Source organism: Apium graveolens, unplaced genomic scaffold, assembly GCF_009905375.1.
Source record: "Apium graveolens cultivar Ventura unplaced genomic scaffold, ASM990537v1 ctg1727, whole genome shotgun sequence".
Taxonomy (NCBI): Eukaryota; Viridiplantae; Streptophyta; class Magnoliopsida; order Apiales; family Apiaceae; genus Apium; species Apium graveolens.
In genome coordinates, this window is record NW_027417368.1 from 100,878 (window position 1) to 124,829 (window position 23,952).

General features: G+C 34.1%; 1 non-coding gene across 1 annotated transcript; it reads right to left on the reverse strand.

Annotated features, from left to right (window-relative positions):
* Positions 1 to 838: 838 nt before the first annotated feature.
* On the reverse strand, positions 839 to 910 carry TRNAW-CCA (transfer RNA tryptophan (anticodon CCA)). Its single transcript has one exon. It is a non-coding gene; the product is annotated as a tRNA-Trp (tRNA).
* Positions 911 to 23,952: the final 23,042 nt, after the last annotated feature.

A 23,952-nucleotide genomic window follows, 5' to 3' on the forward strand; every position in this document is an offset into this window, starting at 1 on the left:
GATTTAGAAAAAATAAGCTTTCTCAAAAACAAAAGACTAGACTATTTTATAATTTAAATGGTATTTGATCAAGAAAAAGAATTAAGGGGTCATTTGGTTGGAGGCATTGTGGTATCAGAGAATCAGGTATAACTTTCGTTCATTTCAACTTTGATGTTTGGTTTAGAATTTTTTTCCTTCAAACTTATTCATCATACCCCAAAATATGAGTTTTTGATACCCAAGGAGAAGTGGGTATGAGGAAGGGTATGGGTAATCAATTTTATTTATAGTATTTCAACTTTATTTAAGCAATCAAATGTAAATGTTTAATACAAAAATAATTAAATGAACTAAAATTTATTAAAATAATAATTAAATAATATTTAAATTAATTATAGTATTTCAACTTTATTTAGGCAATCAAATGTAAATGTTTAATACAAAAATAATTTAATGAACTAAAATTTATTAAAATAATAATTAAAATAATATTTAAATTAATTAAAATTAATAACTTAAGAAATATTTTAAATCTAAAATATTTATTTCAGCACTCAGTCAAACTCCTGATTTCAACCTCATACAACTCCTCAAACCAAACGACCCCTAAACGAGGATAGTAGAAATATAATATGGTTTTGAATTTTGATAGATATCACGAATTTGTCATTAAAATATGAACGGTAAGTAATTTATAAATCTCTTTAATTTTTGAAAATATTAGTTGAAGCAAAATCTTTGAAATTTAGTTTATCTGGTTATTTTTTTGTAAAATAAGGTAGAAGTCCCAGAACCCTCTCTAGTAAATACTCTCTCAAGTCTGAATTAACTTCAAAAATAAAAAGAGGAAAAAATGTGAACCTGACGTGAATCGAACACGCAACCTTCTGATCTGGAGTCAGACGCGCTACCATTGCGCCACAGATCCATTTGTTTAAAGTTTTGTTTTAAATTTAATAATACTAGAAACAAGAGACAGTGTGTAGAGAGCTGAGTTTTTAACCATGTTTAAAATTTTGGATTGTTCCGACGTAAACTTTATGAATGCACTGGGTTCGATTCATCATCATTAAAAATTATATAAGTCAATTAAAGGATTTCAAATTTATAAAAAATTAGTGTTGCTAGTGAACTAATTTAGTACAAACAAGTATTTACTCGAATAGATGTATACAATATGTGTGTGTGAAACAGGCTTCGGGATTTTTGAAAATATAAAACTGTTTTTTAATGATTTATAACCGACTATTGTTTTACAAGGTATATTCGATATGATTTTATATCTAATTCACACGGAAATCCCAAATGATTTTCTTACGGAAACACTATCTGTTTTTTATGTGAAAAAGGCACATGCCCCCATCGAGAAATAGAATTGTCTAATCCTAAGACAGAGGGTCGAGAAACTCAACGCCACTATTCTTGAACAACTTGGAGCTTTGATAATTGCTTTGCAACTACGTTTAGTAGTCTTTCTGGGATCGGGTCTTATATTAGGAGGAGAGCTAATATTTGTTGGGTATTTTGATTTGAACGCTCCAATTAATCAAGATATACAATGAGGATGCTTTTGATTCAACACACTTCCATTGTAGTGTCCAAGTAGATACTGTTTTTTGAAATGCTCCAAATTCTACTTGAGCATCCAAATCGGTTCGAGTCCGAGTGGCTGTAGACCTTCTATAGAAAGAAAAAAAGAGAAGAAAGATTAAATATATAAACCTGTTTATTCATTTTTTGCAAAATTGGCCTCCTCCGTCCCTCGGGAAAAACAAGGGGTAGTACAAGAACATTCACATATTGTATTCAACAGATACGACTAAAAAATAACATATTTTCTTTCAAAAAATAGATTCAGAATTGCATTCCTAGTCATAGTATGTAGATTGTGAAGAAGACTTTTTATTTTTTTTGATTTTGGATTTTTGGATTAAAAAAAAAAACAACCTTTCTTCTGAATTTCGAATATTATTCAAGATCGCTACATTAAAGCCTAAATGTAGGATAGAAGCGGCAAAAAAATATCGATTGCTTGTTGCACCCTGCGAAGTGCCATTTCGAAGTCCTGGAGAGGAAGATGCATCCTCACGGATAATTTCATTCCCTTCACTAGCAATATCACGCCCCTCATTACGAGCTTGTACACATGCTTCTAGAGCTACTCGACCGATGACTTACGCCTTACCATGGCGTTACTCTACCGCTGAGTTAAAAGGGCCCCTCTCGGTCTGCTGTTTTCTTGATCAACCCAATTGGTCTTGGTGTTTGTTACAAGTTAAGGCATTTTGTAACTTGTTAACTTGTAAGAAAGGTTAGTTATACTACAAAAATATTTTCTTCTTCGTAAGAATAATCAAATTACAAACAATGTCAATTGTAGAATAAGATCATCTCATTATCTAGACTCAAGATTTTGAAGAATAAGGATTGCAAAATATAAAGGTGTTGAGGATTGAAAAGTATCCTAAATATTATGTCAAATGATTCTTAAATTTATTATATGTCACAATGTCGAGATGTCAAATGCATTTCAAATTTTAAGGATGTTGTATATTGGGAGTTGTCCCACATTATTGGTGAGGGCGGCATGCAATTAGTTAACAATATTATTATTAGGCATTTTGGGATGTGCCTGAAAACAAATCCGTGTGAATTCGGTCCAAAACAGACAATATCATATTGATGTGGAGTAAGGTCTGCTTAGCAAGCCTAACAAGTTATATCAGAGCTACTATTTAACGGTTCATAACAATCTCGCATTGACTCCCATAATGGATCTAGGAAGACGAAGATGAAATACCTAGTATGGGCTCTAGTAAAAGACATGTAGGACTTCCAATATGGGTCTAGGGGAGGCAGATAACCACATGGACTTTCAATATTGGTCAAGGGGGAGCCGGATCACACAATCAGGAAGCAAATCCTAAAGGTGTCGATTCTGATGTGTGAATGGGGCAAATGTTGGGGGTTATCCCACATCATTTATAGGAGAGCATATTGCTAGTATATAAACAATCAGTTAATTCCATTAGTATGAATCATTTTAAGATGTACCCAAAAATAAACCCGTGCATACTCGAATCAAAACGGACAATATTATATTGATGTGGAGTTAGGTCTGTTGAGCAAACCTAGTAATGAAGTCTATCCGGTCGTAAAATCTCAATTAACGAATTTGATCAAGCCGTGGATAATTATAATGTACTACAGAGAATTCTAAAGAACTATGATGAACTCCATTGTACTATAAGTTCCTCTGCATTAACTATGTAGTGAAGTGGAATTGCGACAAAAAGTATACTCCATTTTCGAAGATATCTCGACGAGCCTGTTTCATGTAAAGAGGTCGACAAAATACCTGGTACAATTGTACAACATATTTACGTAATCATAAGAAACAAACAAATCAAACCACTTATTTAAAATTCAGGATTTTACTTACTAAAATAACATTTGGAGCGTACAAATAAAATTTGAAGATTACTCGAAGATCAAGGGTTAAGATAAAATGGATAAAAAAATATATAACAGAAATATCGTGGAGGTTTAAGTTGCAGATTCCAAAATATTGACATGGGATAATCCGTTGTGTAACAAGTGTACCGCTAATATAGATGAACCTCTTTCAGTAGTGGGAAAATTGAAGAGAATAAATAAAAAGAATATCAAGAAAATACTTTATATTATAAGTTATCGAGAAGAAGTTCGGAATTTATATTCAAATTCTGAGATTCTAAAATCCTTAAACCGATTAACACAAAATTAGTTTGAAGTTTATATCTGTACTTTTTCATTTTGATTATTTTCATACACAAATGTTTAGACTATTTCAATATTTCTTCAAAATTTATCTTAAGAATTCGTCAAAAGATTTAAACGCTTTATCATTGCATTCAACTCCACTCATGTGTGAATTTATACCCAATAAATACTATTATTTTATTTATTTTGTATTTTTTTGGCAACAAATACTAATTTCAGTTGTGTAGTCATTACTTTTTCTTATGCAATAGTGACAGATAATTCAATTCGGTGAATTAGTGTAAGTATCTAAAATACAAGTCATACTTATATCTATCAAGAATTCACTAATTATCTTATCTAAAATTTATCTAAAATTTATGACGATATTTATAAAAAAATGGAAACTTAAATTACGAGATAAATATGTAATAGTTTAGTTTTTAATCTAATCAAGTGAAGACTTGGTTAGTATATAAGATGAAATAATATAAGATGAAGTACTGCTACCATTTACTCTAACAAACTTTAATCTTGAAAGTTCTGGTAAAATTATGGATGGCTTCATTGCGCTTGAATTGATATTTTTAAATTATTTTAATTTGGATATTTAATAAATTTAATAAATATAAAGTAAAGTAAAATCCATTCGTTCTCTTTATTTTTCTAAAAAATCTATCAAAGGTTTATTTGTTTAATAATAATAATTTTATTATTTTATATAATAAGAAACATTCAAGTTACAAGCATGTGTGGTAAACCGGCAACAAATTATGCCGCAAGATCTGGTTAAATTGCAAAACCTAGTTGTTGAAATATGTATCATGTCGAGCTTGTTGTCGTAACATTTTTGTTCATGACTTTTTGTACTCTCCTCGGAATTCAACCGCATCAGAAGCCAAAAACCCAAATGTGTCAAAGACAAGCGACATAAAACTGTGTTGATTATCCTTACACGCCTGATCATACTTGATAATCTTCGCTTCAGTTGCTTTAGTTGTCGTCTAATCAACTATACATACCCCATTACCAAAATTGCGAAGCGGGAAAACTCATATTCATGTAATATCAATAAAAGTATGTTTCCTGCATTACAGCTGTATACCAAAACATCAACTAGTCTAACAAGTCTAACAGTCGTTCTAACTTTTCCATGAGGGGTAAGAAAATTTATAGGTGCCTTTTTCTTAGCCGAAATCCCTGTCCTCCAAAGAATATCGTATAACACATATTTGACCATGTCATGACGATACTTAAAACCCAATTACTTTTAACACATACTCCTCAAATATGTCTATGCGAGATAAACATATAGAACAATGTGCACCTTCTGGGAATAAGGTGATCATAAGTCTATAGTGCAAACACAGTAGGTAGATTCTTACCAACGTCGCTAAAGTAACAATTTGTCAAATGGTGCATTGGTTTTGTAGGGACAAATCTCTTAGTAGTTAATTTTTTGAGTTAAATGCATTTTACACCCTACTAAGTTATTTAAAAAATAAATATGTAACAATTTTTTTGGAAAACTCAATTTGCATCCCTATACTTTATTCATTATGCACCTTTTTTTTGAATTTTGTTAAAATGGGTAAGGGTAAAATCAAAATTTCAGTAATAAACTTAATCAAAAATAAATTTTATATTTTTCAAATTATATTAAAATTTGTATTTTCTTTTTAAAATAATAAATTTTAATATTTAAACTATTAATTTCAGTTTCGATTTTCATTTTTATAATAGTAATTTCAAAATTTTACAACTCTATTACAATTAAATTTAAGTATATAATCAAAACTAACTGTTAAAATTGTTTTTAGTAGAATTATATATTATCAACATTAATACTATATAATGAAAATCAAAATCAAAATTATTAGTATTATTTGAAAATTTACAATTTAAAAGTTTGTGTCGAAATTTAGTTTTTAATATTATTTGAAAGATATAAATTTAATTTACTTAAATTTTTTGTTGAATTTTTTATTTCCCCGTTCAATTCAATGAAATTATGAAAAGGACTGTATAATGAATTCTAAAATATAAGTAAATATTTATTTTTATATTAAAATTGAGGATACAAAGTGCAATTAAATCTTATTTTTTCAAATTACATGAGTATAAGTTTTAGAAAGTTTTGTGCTTAAACAAAGTGCTTCCCAATGAGAACCTCATTACATTCCTTCGATATATAATTCTCCGGTGACGAGCAAAACTATTCAATTCTATAATAAAATTTAATCTATTTATATAATTTTTAATAGACTTCGGATTACAAATTAAATCACATCAATCATATTTGTCCCCAAACAACTAGGGGAATTTGCAAGACGGGTTTAAAAACTATAACTTACTAAATATCAAAAATTAAATTATGTAAGGAAATTTTATATATTTTTATAATTATTGTGAGGATATTTTTATATATTTATTTTAAAATTTTAAATAATGAATAGACATTAAATTTATTTATAGAAGACACATGTCTCCCCTATCCTTAATAGATCATCCTACGACGGTTATTGTGCATAATAACCTACGAAGGTAAGAAACTTGTCATGACCGTATTTGAAAGTTAAAAATTTGAGAAGAAATTAACATATTCAGTCAAATTATAAGTTTGACCATGTAAATCTCTAATAAGATAGTAATTAGCGAATTGAAATAGTGGGACCTAGTGTAACATCCCAAATCCGGGGTCAGGATTGGGTGTCACTAAAAAACTTTAAATAATATAAACCTGTATGTTGAATTAATATATACAGATAACCCCTCATTATTCCGGATTACTTACAGGTTATGGTATGAAAAAAAAATCTAACCTTCTAAAATTATAATAACTAAATACAATTTCCTTACCTCTTTACTAACTTCCTCGTATTATTCACTCTGACACCTCCAAATTCTTTCAGCTGGAATCTCTCCACTTTTGTTGTCTATTAAAAGTTATTCACTCTTGTCCGCATTCGATACTGAAAGAAACAAGAATTCACAAAGCAAGAGTGAGCCAAAAATGCCCAGCAAGTATCATAAATGGTTTCCAGGTATCAGATCAAAGAAACTTCTGGAAACGTTTTCTGAATGATTTTAAAACATCTTTATTTATTTAAAACAGTTGAGCGAATAAAACAACGGCCCTCATTGGCCTTTAATCATAAATCACATTTTTCTGTAAAAGAACAGTGAACGTTTCACTGATTCATCTCTTTGAATCAAATCTTTATTTGATTTTATAATCATAAACTATTCATGAGGGAATGCCGTTAATGGCGATCAACAATAAATTATACTAGACACTAGAAACCAACATACGCACTATAACCTGTTGATTAGTCAGGATATAGTGCGGATCTATACCCAACTACATAGACCCACCAACATATGTGGTACCCAGGCAACTATGGCCTAATAATCAAGGGTTCAGCCATCTCTGGCCCTTAGGGTCCAGCTCATTCCTGACCCTCATCATAACCATCCAGTCCGTAGAGTATTTTAATGTCAAATCATTTTAATTTCAAAACACCCTGATTCAGGGTCCGCAAATAACCCGAAAGAATGTGTATTTGCTCAAGAGATCAATCGATAATCAAGGAACAAGATCAAAGAGGTACTTACATAAATAAGAGTAATTGCAGCGAAATATAAAAACATTTAACTATTCTGAACTTAGAATAGGAATGAAGAAATATTTGCAGTATTTTAGAAGAAAGGTTAGGAATACTTGCCTCAATTGATAAACCTCTGATCTTTAACTATCTGCCATATCACTCAGTCCTGATGTATATGTATTTCCGTTGACAGGTCCTTTGACCTTTCTTGTCAATCACCATTTCAGGTTTATCTCTATTCTGAATTCACTCGTTTCATTACTATACGTAATCAGACTTTACTTTTACTATCTCTGCCTGACATTGAATGCCTCGAACTATGTGTATCTATCATAAAAGGTACCGTTCAATTAACTGACAATATATAATTGTCTAGTCTATACGTTTATCCTTATCATCTACCCGCTCGATAATAACAGATAAGGACCATCTTTAATCAGATAGAGTTTAATCGACACGTGGACTCATAGTTCACATAACACATAAACACATAAGGCACGTATCACATATTTCATATAACACATAGTCACATAATTCATGTTACACATAAGTTGAATCGTCAAAAGATAGTTCTCGATACGTTTAGAATTGAAATCGGGTCAAAAAGAGTATTTTATCGATCAAAAACCGATTCATAATTATTATTCCTAGTGAACTAACAATGAGATTTACAGAAGGGGGGTTGAATGTAAATCTCAAAACTTTTTCAAGTTTTGAGCAGTTTCAAAGGCTGTGTGTTTAAGATAAACAAGTGTGTGAATTGCTTTAAGCTAATACAGACAGATATATATTCAAGCACAAAAGTACAGAACACAACAGACCTTAAAAACTTTTCTGGTGGATTTGTTGTTCCACCGGAGATGGTATTTCAGAAAATCTATGATTCAAGAAGTTGATCACAGCTGCATCCTAGTACAAACTAGATAATTTTTCTCAAGATTTTTCTAAACAGCTCTGGAAAGATTCTATTCTAATTACTAGCTGCTACTTGGTTTATATAACACCAAGTTTACAAGTGAAGACAAAGATAAAAAGTACAATAATAAAATAAGTTCTCCACTTGTTTCTTCTCCATTTTACTCCAGTACATTGTTGACTATTGCCTCTTTATACTAGAGTAGAACGGCTGCTTTTTCTGATGTTCCTGAAATAGGCTACCACATCTCAGTTGTCTCTGTCAACCCATGTGCCTCTGTTTGTAGGTACAACTACCACTTGTCAACTGCTATTTAACAGAACATCCGTTGAAGCCTTCATCCGTTGATGGCTTTATCCGTTGATGTGTTAGCAGTTGAAGCTCTATCCGTTGATGCACTCATCCGTTGAAGGATGTTATCCGTTGAAGCTTTAGAGACATCCGTTGAAGCTTTGTTTCTCATCCGTTGAAGGTCTTTAAGTTATCCGTTGACACCATTTCATTTATACAAAATTTCAAGACATAAAATATTTACAAATGGCCTTCCTATCTGCATATCCTTTAGTAGTCAACATGACTTATAATTTCCCTCAACATTTAAGAATTATATCTCAAATTCAGAGACTGAAATGTGCTACAATACTAGACTTATTTCTAAGTAAAGCTACACCATCAACGGATAGCCAAAGTGGTCTTATCCGTTGAGGCTACAAACACTAGATTTCTACTTAAGTGTTTTGTTAAACATATCATCAAACTAATGCACATATATTCCTAACAATCTCCCCCTATTTATGTCTATAAGAATTGTAGACATAAATTCCAGGTTAACTTGATGATAACAAAACACTTAACAAATATATGAACTGAAACTAAGTAGAAATTTAAAAGTGCTGCAAAAGTGTATGTACTAGAAGGTAATTGAAGATTTACAGTATTTCCAAGGGTGCTCCTCTAGCCTAAGCAAATCATCTTTTTCTTCTTTGATCCCTGGTTTTCTTTCCTAGTCCTTTGTCATTTTCCTCAATTTGGAGTTGGAGTTGTCTGAAGAATTCAGCTTCATCTTCATCACTGATATCCAACTTAGATTGCATTTCTTTGAGAGTTTCATTGCTGGCAATCTTGAGTTGGTCTTCAAGTCTGAAAAATCTTCTGACTCCTTTATCATCTCTGAATTCCATCGACCAATGAGGTGATTTGTGAATTGTAGTTCCCCTTTCTTGAATGAGTAAGGTTCTGGGCAAAGCATTGGGCTCCCTCCAAGTTTTCCTTATGTTGGCAATCTTGTTGAGAATTTTAGTCTTGGCAGTCCTGGTAAAGCCAGAATCCTTTTGTATGGCTGAAAAGACTCTGATCAAGATAGAGTAGCCTTCATTCAGAATCCTGTAGAGAGGCCATGTTCTTTCCCCAGCTCCTTTGTATCTGAACACCAATCTCTCTGGTAGCTGTCTGTAAGCAGCAATTCCCCTTACATCCTCCAGCTCATCCAGATAGAGTTCAATGTCTGAAATTTCTTTTATGTCACAGATGTGAACATAATCATCTTTAGAAATGGGTGGCTTAGGGTTAGGTTTATGTTTTTGAGTGAATTTCTTAGAGTTTAGGGGAGGTGTAGATTTGGATTTTCTTTTCTGTTTCTTTGGTAGTGGAAGAGTGGTTAAAAAGGTAGGCAAATTGATGGTGTCCCAATCAATAGGTTCCTCTTTTGGGATGATTGGTTCACCATGGATGTTTATAGTGGGATAAGCAACAAAGGGTTCAGGTATGGAAGGTAGAGATTTGGTTCCTTCAGTGTTGCCTTCACTCCTTCTATGTGCCTTGGCCTTTCTTCTGTTTCCCTTCTGCCATTCCTCTTTTTCCTCCATACTTTCACCAAATATACTCCCAAAAACCTCATCTAAGTTTGCAATCTTGTCTTCACCCCTGACTTCAATTCCTTTCTCATTTTCAACTAGACTTGACTTTAGCTTTTGTTCAAGCTTTGCTTGTGCTCTTTTGTCAGCCTTGAGTTTTTCAGCTTCTTTCTTTAACCTTTTGGTTTCTTCCCTCTTGGCTATTGAGAATTTGGGATGTCCTTGCATCACACATATGCTCTTTCCCTCTCTAAAGATAATAGCCATGTTTCTCCTTACTGCCTCATCCATGGTCTCCTTGTGTTTTATAATGCTTGTACCCAAAACTTTGTCTTCATCAGGCTTTGGAAGAGGAAAGTCCACTTCTTTCATCTGAGCAAAGTCTAGAGGGTTCTTTGTGGAGTCCTTGCTGGATCTGGTGTTGGGCTTGAGAACCATAGGTTTTAGATTCTTGAAAGAAGTCTCTCCAACCTTATTTCTCCTTTCTGGCTTGTGCTCCATATTGATTGGTTCAACCTTTGTGCTATGTTTCACAGATATTGATTTATCTTGTGTTGAGCCAAACAGCTGTTGCATCCTTTCATCAATTCTCCTCCTTTGCTCTTTCACTTGAATTTCAGCTGCTGCTAGCTGGATTAAATCAATTCCATCAGGCTTTCCTTTGATTTGAATGATTTGAGAAGTAGTGATGGCAGGAACTAGCACTTTAGATATTTGGATTTTTGTAGATGGCTCTCCTTCCCCTTCCCTTTTACTCTCCCCCTTTTTGTTATCATCAAGGAGAGGGGTCAAGCCCTGTGCTTTTGCCAGCTGCATAAGTAGATTTGTTTGAGATTGTTGGTTGTGAAGAATGGTGGCCACAGAATCTTCAATAACTTGAACTCTGTCTTCCAATTTGGCCAGCCTCTTTTCAGTATGTGATTCTTTTTTTAATCTCAACAAAATGTCCTGCATTGTACCAAAGGGCATGACTGAATCCAATTTTTCAGAATTGTAGGATTTCAAGTCAGCAATATCCTTTCTGAGTTCATCCACACTCAGATTCTGTCTTACTTGCTGCAACTTCATGAGATGCAGTGAGTCCAAGTGAGCTGTAAGGATAGCCTTTGTACCAGCATGAGAAGTTTTATGAATGGCCTGTTTGATAGTACTGATTTGTTTGACTAAGGAGACATTGAATTGCCCTGTTGTAGACTCCTTTGTGAAGGCCCATTCAGGTATATTTGGAATAGAACTAGGGCCTTCATCTCCCCCTAAGTTCATGCTTCCATCAGAAGAAACAAAGTCATCATCATCAGAATTTACTCCAAATTCTTCAAATGACTCACCAGCTGTTGAAGGCATCTTGTTAATAGCAGTTTTGTCCCTTTGAAGAGATGCTGTTGTATGTACTAGATGTAGTGTCTTTTCTGCCTCCACATTGCCCTGTGCAGCCAATACTTGATAGGCTGAAACAGGATGAGTAAAAGTGTCAGCATCCAAGGAAATGTTATCAATTACAGCTTTGTAATATTGCTGAAATTGTCTTTCCTTTTCAGCATCATTCACAATCATTGACTCACTAGCAATGGCTGGATCCATCCTCATATCTGCTGTACCTGCCTTTCTCTCATTTTCTCTATGTTCGTGCATCAGGGGCTCCCCCTGGCTCACACAACTCACTCCCTCACCTTCACCTACTAAGGTGGTACTCCTCTCACTTACTTTTGCCATGCTAGAAGAAATAGCATGCATATTTGAGCTCTCAATCTCTCCTTTTGCCTGGGAGCAACCCAGCCTCTCACTCAAATTGTCACTCCCTTCCCTCATTCCTAGAAGTGATTGTACAGTAATCAAGTCTTCTACACTTGGAATTGTTTCAGTTGTGTGTGTAGAGATTATCAACGGATGAGGAATAGCCGTTGAAGGTGAAACAGATGGTATCAACGGATAACTGCTGTTAAGCTTATCCGTTGAAGAACAACCACTTGTCAACGGATGAGTGATATCCGTTGAAGAAGGAAAAGAAGTAGAACTTGAAAGTGATATAACTGTTGAATCTGTGTAGATTGATATTAGTTTTGGTGACACAGATCCTTCAATTACATCTGAAAGAATTTGCGGGTGATCCAACAAATCATCTAAAAGATGATGATCACCTGTATTTGAGTGGGGCTCCTCCCTGAGTTGTAAAGAGGGAGAATCAGGAATTGATGGGAATAACATATCCACATCTAGAGATGGTGAAGAAGTGTGTGGTGATTGATGTGTGTTAATTGTGAGAGAATGGGGCTGTGACTCCACATTTGTTGGAGCCACATCAAACTGAGTTTGAGAAGGCATAGATACAGATGGATGTATCTGTGCAGTGTGTGCACCCTGTGTAGAAGATTGGGTTCTAGCTCTCTTTCTTCTTATAAAGGCTTTTGTTGGTGAGTGTTTGGCTTTAGTGTCCCTCCCTCGTTTGTGTGTTCCTGGTTGGGAACTATTTTCAATAGTCACATCCTTTTGGGAGGATGCAGCTAGGGATATGCTAGTAACCTTTTCAACCACCACAGCTTTTTGAGAAACTGTGGCTTGGCTAGCTTGGGAAGCACTTTTCTCTCCTTCCTTATCCTGGGGGTTTCTTTGATGTTCACCCCTCCCCTCACCACTCACACCCTGTTCACTCCCCTCAGGGTTAATGATAGGTGTTAGAGGTGGTTTTCTTTATCTTTAATTTTGAAAGTTTAGTTTTGGTGACCTTGGTAGGAATCTGTTGGGGCATTGTCACAGATTCCATGGCCACACTAGAAGATAAAGAAATAGAGGGGTTGGAAGAAGTAGGAGTTGTAGAAGCAATTACCTCACCTACCTGAGGTGCATTCATGATTGGTAAATATACCAATGGCACACTGCTGTTGAGATCCCTTCTCAATAAATCTGCAAGAACTCTTTTCTCTTGTGCCCAACACTTGAGTTTATTATTCTCATTCGTAATGACCAAACCTTCAGCAACATGGTTAGCCAATAACATAAAGAATCTAGCATAATAGATGTTATTAGGTCTATTAGCTTTGTTACCTAATCTAGTATCCAATTCTAGCATAACATAGTTGCTAAAATTAAAATACCTATCAGAAACAAGCATATAGAGCATATTAACAAGAGATGAAGTTATGGCATCAAAATTGCTAATTTTCCCAGAGAAAACCTTGATAAAGGCATCCCCAAGAAAACTCCATTCTTTCCTAAGGCCTTTTCTTTTAATACTCCCTAAACTAGCAGAGTTAAGAGAATAACCTATGGAATCTAACATGCTGGATACATCATTATCAGTGTGTGGTGTCATTGCATTGTTCTCAGGTAATTTAAAACATGCTAGTAAGTCATCACAGTTAACACAGTGATTTTTACCTTTGAGAGTGAAGGAGATAGTCATATCTATGGAGTTGAACTCAGCAGTTGTCCAAATCTCCTCAACTACTTCACAGTAAATCGTTGGGGCTTCCAGCATTGCATAGCTAAGTTTACAGTTTTTGATGAAGTCCATCATTTTGTGATAATCTGAGTGGGCTTCATTCTTTTCTACCAAAGCTATGAAATTGTTCTTCTCATAGATGAACCCAGATTGAGACATAATCTTTACTACTGGTGTCATTGTTGTGAGTAGAAATTGCAGAGAATAACTTGAAGGTTTTGCAGAGAGAAAATCGTAAAAGCTTTGAAATTTTAAGAAAGCGTAAAGTAAAAATGAAAAATCAGAAGGGCTTATATACTTTCTCAAATTAAAAAAAAACATAAATAAGAGATTAAACAATAATAAATATGTGTAAGTGAATTTCAGCCGTTTAAGAATAAACTGTAAGTATTCTAAAAACTACCTTTAAAACAAATACATACAGCTGTATGTATGAGTATCAACGGTTAAGACAATAGAATCAACGGCTGTGAAACACTTGAATCGACTGATGTGATATTTCAACGGATAAGGTAAACTGTCATCCGTTGAAAAGCACTTCAGTTTTATCCGTTGATGGATAAAAATTCCAGAAATGTATATGACTTTCAACGGATAATGAACATCCGTTGATAGAACAATTTTGACTTTCAACGGATAGGGAATATCCGTTGATGGAATAATCTATGTTAAAAATCAAATTTGTTCTTGCAACTAATACATTTCAGGCTTCATTTCAAATTGCAATAAGGACATGAATTTTAAGAGTAATTAAGCATACCTAGCTCACTTACCAATCTTGTGAATGTTGATTCATCAAGTGGCTTGGTAAATATGTCTGCAATTTGTTGTTCACTTGGAACAAAATGAAGTTCCACTGTACCTTTCATCACATGTTCCCTAATGAAGTGGTACTTGATATCAATGTGCTTGGTCCTTGAGTGCTGCACAGGATTCTCTGTTATGGCTATGGCACTTGTGTTGTCACAAAAAATAGGAATTCTATCAACATGTAGTCCATAATCAAGGAGTTGATTCCTCATCCATAACACTTGAGAGCAGCAACTTCCAGCAGCAATGTATTCAGCCTCAGCTGTAGAAGTAGAGACTGAATTTTGCTTTTTGCTAAACCACGATACAAGCTTGTTTCCTAGGAATTGGTAGGAGCCTGTTGTACTTTTCCTGTCTATTTTGCAACCTGCATAGTCTGCATCTGAGTAGCCAATTAGATCAAAACCAGACTTTCTAGGGTACCAAATTCCTAGATTTGGAGTCCCCTTGAGATATCTGAAAATTCTTTTAATAGCTACTAAGTGAGATTCTTTAGGGTCAGCTTGAAATCTAGCACAGAGACATGTAGAAAACATTATATCTGGTCTACTGGCAGTTAAATATAAAAGTGAACCAACCATGCCTCTATAACTTGTAATGTCCACAGACCTTTCAGTCTTATTTAATTCAAGTTTGGTGGCAGTGGCCATGGGAGTTTTTGCAGATGAACATTCTATTAAGTCAAACTTCTTTAAAAGATCATAAATATATTTAGTTTGACTAATGAAAATTCCATCACTAACTTGTTTAACTTGTAAACCAAGAAAATAGGTTAGTTCTCCCATCAGGCTCATTTCATAATTACTTTGCATTAGCTTAGCAAACTTTTTACAAAGCTTATCATCTGTAGATCCAAATATTATGTCATCTACATAAATTTGAACAAGTATACTAGAGCCATTAACATTCCTAAAGAAGAGAGTTTTATCAACAGTACCTCTAGTGAAGTGATTCTCCAAAAGGAATTTTGATAAGGTTTCATACCATGATCTAGGTGCTTGCTTCAGTCCATAGAGTGCTTTCAACAGATAATACACATAGTCTGGAAAATTTGGATCTTCAAACCCTGGAGGTTGACTTACATAAACTTCTTCCTCCAATTTCCCATTTAGAAATGCACTCTTGACATCCATTTGATAGACTTTGAAATTGGCATGGGCTGCATAGGCTAGAAAAATTCTGATGGCTTCAAGTCTTGCAACAGGAGCATATGTCTCATCAAAATCTATTCCCTCTTGTTGAGAATAGCCTTTAGCAACCAATCTGGCTTTATTCCTTATGACAATGCCATTTTCATCCATCTTGTTTCTGAATACCCATTTTGTGTCAATAGGACTCTTGTTCTTTGGTTTGGGTACCAGCTTCCAAACTTTGTTTCTCTCAAATTGGTTCAGCTCTTCCTGCATAGCTAATATCCAATCTGGATCCAATAAAGCTTCTTCCACTTTCTTAGGTTCCTCCTGAGATAGAAAACTACTATACAGACATTCATCTTGAGTAGCTTTTCTTGTTTGCACTTTAGATGATGCATCACCAATGATCAGTTCAAAGGGATGATTCTTGGTCCATTTCCTTTGAGGTGGAAGATATACTCTAGATGAGGTGGCCTCAGTATTGTCATGATGTGAGACAGAGTGTTGATTAGTTGAAACTCCCCCTGAGTTGTTGGTCCTTTGCAGGGAACTTGGAGTTTTATCAACTGATGATGTAAATCGATTATCCGTTGATGAACTATGATCAACGGATGCTTCATTTTGTACTTCAACGGATGATGCACTATGTCTTTCAACGGATACTGCATTGCCTCTATCAACGGATGCAGAATTTTGTGCATTATCCAAGGGCATGTTTTGAATCCCTTTTGAAGTGTCATCTCCATCAGTCTCCTCTTCACTATCATCACAATATATCTCAATGTTGTCAAATTTGAGTCTCTCATGGTGTCCCTCATCTGTTAGTCCATCAATCTTTTTATCATCAAACACAACATGCACAGATTCCATAACAATGTTGGTTCTTAGATTGTAGACCCTATAAGATTTTCCAGCTGAGTAACCAACAAATATCCCTTCATCAGCCTTTGCATCAAACTTCCCTTTATGGTCAGATTGATTTCTCAGTATAAAGCATTTACATTCAAAGACATGAAGAAAGTTTAGAGTTGGTTTTCTTCTCTTGAACAACTGATAAGGAGTCATGCCTTTAGCTTGATTGATCAAAGAAATATTCTGAGTGTAGCAGGCACAATTAACAGCTTCAGCCCAGAAATATGTTGGTAACTTTGATTCTTCAAGCATTGTTCTAGCAACCTCAATTAAAGATCTGTTCTTTCTTTCAACTACCCCATTTTGCCGAGGTGTTCTTGGAGCTGAGAACTCATGCATGATTCCATTTTCTTCACAGAACAGCCTCATTGTCAAATTCTTGAACTCAGTTCCATTGTCACTCCTGATATTCCTAACCTTCAAGTCAGGATGATTATTGACTTGCCTGATGTGATTGATAATGATTTCACTTGCTTCATCCTTTGATCCAAGAAAATAGACCCATGAAAACTTTGAGAAATCATCTACAATCACTAAGCAATATCTTTTTCTTGCAATTGACAATACATTGACTGGTCCAAACAAATCCATATGTAGCAGCTGTAATGGTTCATCAATTGTTGTTTCAAGCTTCTTTTTGAATGATGCTTTCCTTTGTTTTCCTTTCTGACAAGCATCACACAAACCATCCCTTGAGAATTCAACAAGAGGAATTCCTCTAACTAAGTCCTTTTTGACTAGATCATTCATTGTCTTGAAATTCAAATGGGATAGCTTCTTGTGCCATAGCCAACTTTCAACTGGACTTGCTTTGCTGAAGAGACAAGTAATAGATTCTGCATCAGTAGAGTTGAAGTCAGCTAAGTACACATTTCCTTTTCTAACTCCAGTTAGAACCACTTTGTTGTCTTTCTTACTGGTGACAACACAGGCTTCAGAATTGAAGGAAACTGTATTCCCTCTATCACATAGTTGACTGATGCTCAGTAAGTTGTGCTTGAGACCATCAACTAATGCAACTTCATCAATGATGACATTCCTTGTTGAAATCAAGCCATATCCCATAGTAAACCCTTTGCTGTCATCTCCAAAGGTTATGCTAGGGCCAGCTCTCTCCTTAAACCCTGTGAGCAGGGAGAAATCTCCTGTCATGTGTCTTGAATAGCCACTGTCCAAGTACCATAAATTTCTTCTGTTTCCCTGCACACCATAAAATCAATCAAGTTGATTTTGGTACCCAAGTTTCCTTGGGTCCATTCATGTTAGCCTTTCTCCTAGACTTCATTCCTCCTGCATCTTTAGACTTAGGTAACTTTGAGTCAACCTTGATCTTAGATGTAGTTGGTTGAGGTGTAGGGTTAGTCACAGAATTATTTAGCACATTTGGAATTTGATAAGGCATGGATTGTGCAAACATGTTATTCCACATAGGCATATTGTATGGCATTTGAGGCATACTAAATGCAGCAAGATAAGGATTGTTAAAATATGGCATGTTTGCAAAATGTGCATAAGGATTCTGTTGAGACATAACAGGCATAGCATGCAGAGGTGATGCAGACATATTAGGCATGGAATAGGGTACATGTATGGGAGTTTTCTTAATAGATTTGCAATTAGCAGATAGATGATTAACACTATTACAATGCACACAGCTTTTTCTAGGAGCATACTTATCAGGTGTGTAATTGTTATGTTTGTTAACCCCTACCTTCCCATTTCTATTAGATTTCCTTTTAGTTTCCTTTTTATCCTCAACCACTTTGAGCCTATTCTTTAACTGTTCTAAGGTCATGTGTCCTATATTCACCTTACTGAAATCTTTGGATGTGCTTGCTTCTTCTTTGACAAAGTTCTTGGAAGTTGAACCAAACTTTTTGTTGAGTTTCTTTAGATTTTCACTTTTAGAAACATCTGCCTGTTTTAATTGAGGAACCTTCAACGGATGCTCCTTTTCTTCCTTCAACGGATAATTTTCATCATCCGTTGATTCCACATCCGTTGACAGCCCATCAATTAATTCCATTTTCTTTTTGTTTTTATCCCAGGCAGTCTCACAAAATGATTCAATTCCTTGGACCTTGACAATTTGAGCACTAATATCCCTAGATGTCTTTCAGGCTTTAATCACCTCTTGCTCTCTCTCTAATTGATTAGAAAGTATTTCTACTTTCTTAACAGATTCAGCTAGTTCATTTTCAACAGATATACAATGTAGCTTAGTTTTCTCTAGGTCAATCAACTTATCTTCTAACACAGCATTTCTATTACTTAAAAACAGATTGTTCTCTTTAATCCTACTATTTTCTTTAGCAAGAGATTTAAGAGACACACGCAAGCGATACAATTCAGTAGACATATCATTAAAAGCATCATTGCACTCTTCTTTAGTAAGCTGTGTTAAATCAGTAGTGATTACCTGGTTGCTTGATGAACTAACTTCATTTTCCTCAGAATCAGCCATGAGAGCCAAGTTGATATATTCCACATCTTCATCCTCTTCTTCTCCATCAGCTGCCCAGTCTTTTTCTTGAGTAATGAAAGCCTTCTCCTTTTGCTTGAGCAGATCAAAATATTTCTTTTTGTAATCTACTTGGTCAAATTTCTTCTTTTTAGTAGTTGGCTTTCTGCACTCACTTGCAAAGTGTCCACTTATACCACAATTGAAACACTTGAGCTTGGATTTGTCCACCATGTTCTTATGAGGTTTAGTGGCTCTAGTGTTTTTCTTAAATTTCATCTTTGCAAATCTTCTGGACAGAAATGCAAGATGCTCATCAGTACCATCAGAGTCATCTTGGCTGGAGTTGTCTTCATTCTCAGCAACTTGCTCCTTCCCCTTGCTTGATTCTGATTTGCTTGTGCCATCTTTGGAGTTTAATGTTGATCTCACAGTTTCTTGTCTGCATTCTTTCTCATTTTCAGCTACCAAGGCAACTGAACCTCCTTTCTTTCTTCCCTTCTCCAATACCTCATCCTGTTCCAGCTCTAGTTCATAAGTCTTCAAGATTCCATATAATCTTTCAAGAGTGAAGTCCTTATAATCTTGAGAGTTTCTCAAGGAGACAGTCATGGGTTTCCATTCCTTTGGCAAGGATCTTAAAAATTTAAGATTTGAATCCTTCACCTGGTACACTCTACCATACAGCTTCAGTCCATTCAACAGCTTTTGGAATCTATTGAATGTGTCATTTAAAGATTCATTTTCTTCAAAATGAAAATACTCATACTGTTGAATGAGAAGCTGCATTTTGTTTTCTTTTACTTGTTCTGTACCTTCACACAGTAGCTGAACTGTGTCCCAAACCTCTTTGGCAGTTGTGCAATTTATCACATTATCAAACATATCCTTGTCAAGAACATTAAACAAAATGTTCATAGCCTTCTTATCCTTATGGACTTCTTCTGTGTCTTCCATTGTCCATTCTGCTCTAGGTTTTGAAATGGATTGACCAACAACAATTGTGGCTGTAGCAACTGTGGCTACTTTGTGGGGAATGTGAGGACCATTCTCAATGCAGTTTACATAACCTTCATCTTGGGAGAGTAGATGAAGGTGCATTTTCACCTTCCAATGGTGATAACTGTCTTTGTCAAGAACTGGGATTTTTACTCCAATATCCTTCTTACTCATCTTTGTTAGTTTCCAAGAACTTTAAACTCTTTGTATGTCAAGAGCCTGCTCTGATACCAATTGTTATTCCTAGTGAACTAACAATGAGATTTACAGAAGGGGGGTTGAATGTAAATCTCAAAACTTTTTCAAGTTTTGAGCAGTTTCAAAGGCTGTGTGTTTAAGATAAACAAGTGTGTGAATTGCTTTAAGCTAATACAGATAGATATATATTCAAGCACAAAAGTACAGAACACAACATACCTTAAAAACTTTTCTGGTGGATTTGTTGTTCCACCAGAGATGGTATTTCAGAAAATCTGTGATTCAAGAAGTTGATCACAGCTGCATCCTAGTACAAACTAGATAATTTTTCTCAAGATTTTTGTAAACAGCTCTGGAAAAATTTTATTCTAATTACTAGCTGCTACTTGGTTTATATAACACCAAGTTTACAAGTGAAGACAAAGATAAAAAGTACAATAATAAAATAAGTTCTCCACTTGTTTCTTCTCCATTTTACTCCAGTGCATTGTTGACTATTGCCTCTTTATACTAGAGTAGAACGGCTGCTTTTTCTGATGTTCCTGAAATAGGCTACCACATCTCAGTTGTCTCTGTCAACCCATGTGCCTCTGTTTGTAGGTACAACTACCACTTGTCAACTGCTATTTAACAGAACATCTGTTGAAGCCTTCATCCGTTGATGGCTTTATCCGTTGATGTGTTAGCAGTTGAAGCTCTATCCGTTGATGCACTCATCCGTTGAAGGATGTTATCCGTTGAAGCTTTAGAGACATCCGTTGAAGCTTTGTTTCTCATCCATTGAAGGTCTTTAAGTTATCCGTTGACACCATTTCATTTATACAAAATTAAGACATGAAATATTTACAATTGGCCTTCCTATCTGCATATCCTTTAGTAGTCAACATGACTTATAATTTCCCTCAACATTTAAGAATTATATCTCAAATTCAGAGACTGAAATGTGCTACAACACTAGACTTATTTCTAAGTAAAGCTACACCATCAACGGATAGCCAAAGTGGTCTTATCCGTTGAGGCTACAAACACTAGATTTCTACTTAAGTGTTTTGTTAAACATATCATCAAACTAATGCACATATATTCCTAACAATAATGATTCATAAAATAAACGTCCTTTTGATACAAAAGAATTTAGGTCTCGAAAATATTTTTAATAGAAGAGAAATATTTTTCTGAGTCTAGAGGCGTTTGTTTCGTATTAAACGGACGAACGGTCTATTTAATACCAATTTCTAAACATTTTTCGGAAATAAACTAGGTCTCCAAATCATTTTATAATTAAATAATACGGTTCGAACACCCGAAACTGACTTTAATATGATTTTATAATAATTATCGAGTCTTGAAAATAATTTAAAATAATACTTTAAACCTCGAAACTATTTTTCGGAATTTTTAAATCAAAAATAAATAATTAAATCTAATTAAATAATCAATTAAAATTAATTAATAAATAATTACATTAATTAATCAATTAATAATTAAATTAATTGACTAATCAAATAATTAATTATCAACTAAAATTAATTAATTAAATAATTTAGATTTATTTTTGAATTAAAAATAATTTTCAGAATAATAAATGAATAATTTTTTGGAATTTAAAATAATTAAAAATAATTTTTGAAATTAATTATAAAAAGAAAATACAAATTTTGAAATTAATAAAACAGGAATACGATTTTTGAACATTTTAAAACATAAATCTGATTTTTATGAATTTTTAAAACCCCATGGACTGTGTTTGTAAAAATGGGTAAAGAACGATGGCTAAAATGCATTTCGTGCTTCCTCGCCTTTCTTCTCCGGTTGCTGGCCGCCATTAACGGCGGCCACCAAGCTTTCCGGCGAGCTTGAAAGCTGCCAAGAACTTGACCAAAACATCGACGAATGCTCTGTGAGATGCCAGGAATAAATCTGCAGAATCATTTTCCCCAAACACTCGATCATTTAACCGGAATATTTGATCGAAGTTTCGCAGCCGGCGAACCTCGATTTTTCGATCTCTGTCTTCCCGTAATCGTTTGGTGATTTCAAATATACCATTCGATTGGTTTTTAAACTATCTACAATCTTGTGCAATCAATTTTATCTAATAACCCTTGAATTAAAAACGCCCAAAAATCAATTAAGAACATTCATACTATATAAACCCTAATTTTTGAATTCGAGAATCAAACTCAATTTTCTATATGTTATTGAACTCCAAATCAGTCATATAATATACCAAAATGATCTGGACAAAGTTATCTACAAGATATAATCATCAAATCATACAAACAACATCAAGAACAAAAATTCCTATTTTAATCCATAATTAGTTCGAATTAAAATAAATAAAGAAGAAAATCACCTTGATTTCTGCACTAAAATAGTTGATTGATTCAGAAAGAACTTTTCGAGAGCTTCGCTTTGATATATGTTTCGCCTGAATCGGAGTTCGATAATGCCTTCGTTCGAGGGTTTGATTATGAAGAACGCAACGTTTTTAGGGTTTTTTCTCTGTAAATTCTATATTTTTACTTATTGATTATGATTATACGAATAAAACGAAATAAGAAAAAGGCTATTTATATTTATGGAATATTGGTTCATTTTGGATCGTATTGGATCGATAAATTAGTTACTTAACCGCTAAGTAACTGCAAAAACGATCCGATTTGATACCCGTATGGATAATTATCCAAACCGGGCTTCTTATAAAACACTTTATATGAAAATAATGTAATATCATCCCGTCTTTCGAGAATACGGGTTTTGTTGATTTATCGAAATGATTATCGTATCGAAAATTTTGCGTCGGGCCGCGCACGGATCAAACCGTAATCCGAATCGAAAAAGTCAAAACACGGAAAATGTCCAGAATTATCAGATTAGGTTAGGAAGGATTTTTCGAAAGAGTTTCGGGTTGTAAAAACATAAAAACGGTTGAAGTTGGACGATTCTCGACTTTATAAAATAGTTTCGTAATTATTCAGAAAATAATTCATAAATTCATAAATCATTATAAAATCATATAACACTCCAAAAATTACCAGAAAAATGCCTTAATTATCTATATTTTATTCGGGACATATTAAAATTAACATACTCACATTTTAATATATACAAACATCCAAATATTATTATCAATCATCAGATAATTCACCAAAAATTCACATAATAATCATTTATTGATAAAAAAATTAGATGCTATGTCCCGGATGTTACATCCTTCCCCCCTTAAAAGGATTCTGTCATCAGAATCACACTAAGGAATAAATACTGATACTTTTCAAGCATCTCACTTTCATTCTCTCAGGTGAATCTTTCAACCTTACAACTTTTCATAACTTTAACATACAATATCAATTATTTCTCAACAGCCTATCACTAACATCATATTCTATTTGTTGCTCGTATAACTCAACTCAAATCTCCATCTTCTATATATAATGGAGCTAAATTACTTTTTCTGAATATATACGCATAAATACCTTATGAACCTGCTATACAGGTGGTTGTGAAGTCAACTCACTTTCACTTATCCTGCCTATTTTTACTGTCTCAAAAGGACCAACATAACACATATAAATTTTCTTTTCTTTCTAATTCTAGTAATTCGTGCTCATAACTTTTTCCAATAGTTAACTGTAACATCCCCATATGTTTCTTTGTTCAATTACCCTAGTTTGTAATTGCTTCCAATCGTATTCGAGACTATTTAATCTTTCTCTTAATCTTCTTGTCCATCTGCGAATGATATACTGAAACCATGGCGTATTCGATTTCTAACGTTCTCAAAATTACTTCAGAATTAAGAATCAACGAGAAAATCTTGACTGGATATGATTGACGCACAAACGTATTATCATACCTTAATTTCCTTGAATCACAATCGAGTATATTTGTCGAGCG